Consider the following 3,756-nt stretch of genomic DNA (forward strand, 5'->3'; position numbering starts at 1 on the left):
ACCGAGACCCTACATGATTAGCTTTGCTTTCATTTTCTTTTTTATCCTAAATGTCACTCTCTTGTAGTTCTGCAATAGTTAAGAATTCAGCCTAATGTGAATGAAGAATACACACTGCATCCTTTCACAAGACTGAGTACCTACTATGTGCCTGATACTCATGCCCTTTTCACACACTTCAGTGCACTCTTAAAACCCAGCCAGTGCAACCCTGAACTCCTTCTTAGGCCAGTGACCAAGCCAGCAAGGAATCCCCAGAGAATCTCATTTATACCCTGAGACACTGCTGGGGTCTGAGTGGTCATCTATGTGCAGGGAGGAAGGGGTAGATATTAGACTTAAAACTGCTTTCCACCTGCTAAATCATTTTACTTAGCAAGTGCTCTCAGTGCTTCTGGCAGATCCCAAAGACTGATGAGTAACAAAGAAGCTTTTTTTTCCTCCTTCTTTTTAGAAGCCTGAGCCCTCTTCATCAGTTGATTGCTGTTCGAATAAAGTGAAACGATGACAGGATGAGGCTAAGAGGGCTCTTTCTATTCTCCTTTTTTTTAATACTAGAGAGAGGATCTATCACCCATTTGAAAGACATTCAGTCCCTGGAAACAAGATCTTAACGTTTCATCAAAGCTTGAAGAAGCCTAAGGATGTTTTGGAAGTTGGCCAATTAGGTGTGTCTGCAGGGTTTGGTGCTTTCCCCTCTACCTCTTTCACTTCTTTTATCCTCAGCTGTCTGAGTGCTTTTATCCTCAGCTAAACAGCAGCCAAGGAGCCTGCAGCAGTAAGTAGGATCTGAAAGGCACCTATTAAAACTACTGGAGGCCAACTCCTTTACATAGATGGCACTGCAGACTTTGCCCTGATACTGGTCAGTCTGATTATAATTAAGCACAAACCCAAGGCGGGGCCGGGGGCAGGGGCGGGGAGGATCACTGAAAGCTCATGTCACTACCAGGAGGGAAAAAAATATCTTCCGAATGCATGAGAGTGTTGGGTTCTTTTCTTTTCTTTATTTCTTTGCCTAAGCCACAACCACGGCATCAAGGGATCTGAGCCACATCTGCAACCCACACTGCAGCTCACAGCAACATCAGATCCTTAACTCACGGAGCAAGGCCAGGGATCAAACCTGTGTCGTCATGGATACTAATCAGATTCATTACCACTGAGCCACAGCAGGAACTCCTGTGTTGGGTTATTTTCTTATCTCCCTTCTTCGATGATAAGCTCCTTGGAGGGAAAAATATCATCTCATGCATCTCTCCAACCTTGGTAGACACAGGGGTGGCTCATGGTAAATGTTCCAAAACTACTCAAGGACTAAATGGGAGTTAATTAATGCATGAAAGTCTTATCCTTCTATGACTTTAAAGAATCCCTTTTTGATTGTATTTTGTTTGATTGTGATCTCCGAGCCAGAAATGTCAACCTCCATTCCAGTTTATCCTTCTGTACCTCTCTATTAGACTATTGCAATTTTCCTCTAGTTAAGTGCCCAGAGTTTCTCTATTCTCAATACTACATACAGCACTGCCTTCATCTTCTCTAAAATATGGCTCTAATCAGTTAATTCTCTGCAGAGAAACCTTGTAGGAGTCCTCATTCTGTGGCAAATGGAGTCCAAAACTCTGTAACCAGCATTGAAAACACATTATTTGTCAACCAAGTTTCTTGTTTCACCTCCATTCCCTCATTTAACCAATATTCTTCCAGACAGGGACACTGACTTTCCATCAGTCTGCAAATATGCCTCAGATGTCCATTTCACTTGGTTTGCTCAACAAAAATTTACCCAATGCCTATTACTAGCAAAGAACTGTGCTAGATGTTAGTGTTCCTGAAAGCTTATATTTACTTTGTTTTCATCAATAGAATCATATGTTATTTCACTTAAGTCAATCTACTTAAAGGAAATCTATTATGAATCTTATTATAGATAGAAGGTTCTTTATGTAAATATTCTCTTATTTCTCTATGTATATGTCTCTCTCTTTTTTAACCTAAATTTTTGCCTAATATTTGCTATAAAAAAGTTATTGTGAGGTGTATTTTGTTGGTCAAGCGTGCTAGAAACTGGAACTATTTCCCTGCTGGAAACTGACTATGAATCAATAAAAATGAAAATCTATAAAACATAAAGTGGAAACACAAAGAGAGGAGAAATTTCCCCATAATTTTGCCTCAGGAGAGAGTATATCAGGTTTCACGATTTGTAATTTTGGAACATTTTACACTATATTTAAAATTACAATCCTGTCAGAAATAAAAATCTTTAGAACTCGCTCAACAAGAGAATTTTCAATATTTAATCACTAGGAATTCTAAAACATAAATATTTATTAGCAAAGGGTGTCAGATATATCAAACACCAAAGAAAAATTTAGTACCTTTTCTTATAATGGTTATTATTAATTTATCTATAGGTAAAATAAAATGAGTGCACATCTCAGGAATAATTAAAAGCCCTATACTGCAGGTGTAATCATGTACAGTAGTAACAATAATTATTATAAAAAAGTATTAGTGATAGTAATTATTTTCCTGCCAACCAACTTTATTCTCAATTCAGTGGCTTTCATGGATCTCTAGAGGATTTAGGAAAACTCTGAATATAAAAATTTATTTTCATCACTGACCAGAAGACTTTCAGATATTCAAAATATGCTTTATTTGTGAGTTACAAAATGGCCTTAGGGATGTTCATCTATCTAATTCATTTAGCAAATATTTATTTGATATCTATTACATCCAGGCACTAAATGCAGTTTTCATTTTCAAAGAGCCTACACCTCATGTGATCACGAGAAACGTAAGATAGCTTCTATAATCATACTTGAACAATGAGCTTTTGGTCACTGGGAGTATCTGTACATAGAGTACTGTAATTAAAACCATCAACTTTGCACTCAATCATATGAGGTTCAAACAGAGTCTTAGTCTTACTCTCTGTGTGACCTAAGCAGGTCACTTAACCTCTTTGGTTTAATAAGTTTCGTCACCTAGAAAATAAGAATTTGAGAACATACTACTTTGTCAGATTGTTATAATGAAAAGATTTCCTGGCACAAAATAATTGCTCCGTAAATAACTGTTGCTTGTGTTGCTATTGTTAGTGGTGGAAATGGTAATGTTTCAAAGGTAGTGCTGGGCTCTGAAGAGTGTCACCTGACCAAGAGGAGAGGGAAGCATATGTCAATTAAAAAGAACAACAAGCAAGTGAGAAGAGATTGGAAAAAGTGCATATTCAAAAAAAGGTGATTCCGTATTCTCATTTGGGGTAACTGTTGGGACACTGGCCTGAGAAGACATGAAAGATAAGTTAAAGCAAGGTTGTGAACGTTAAAATTGTCACACTCTCGGGCAGTTCCTGCTGTGGCTCAGTGGATTAATGATCTGGCTTGTCTCTGTGGCATTACTGGTTCAATCCCCAGCCTAGTGCAGTGGGTTAAGGATCCAGCAATGCTACAGCTGTGGCATAGGTCACACATGCAGCTCAGATTTGATCCCTGGTCCAAGAACTTCCACATGCCTTCCACATGCCATGGGTGCAGCCAGGAAAAAAAAAAATGAGAAATAAAAAACTTGTCACACTCTCCATCCAATACAGATTGGGGTTTTCATTTATGAGATAAAAAGACAGTGGTGCCTAGAAAAAATGCTGAACTCAAGTACAAGCAACAGAAATTTTATTGGGGGGGAAGCACCTACCAACTCTGTTCTACAAGGTGTGATTCACATGCACTTGGCATCTCAACAATT

This window comes from Phacochoerus africanus, chromosome 6 (genome assembly GCF_016906955.1).
Source record: "Phacochoerus africanus isolate WHEZ1 chromosome 6, ROS_Pafr_v1, whole genome shotgun sequence".
NCBI lineage: Eukaryota > Metazoa > Chordata > Mammalia > Artiodactyla > Suidae > Phacochoerus > Phacochoerus africanus.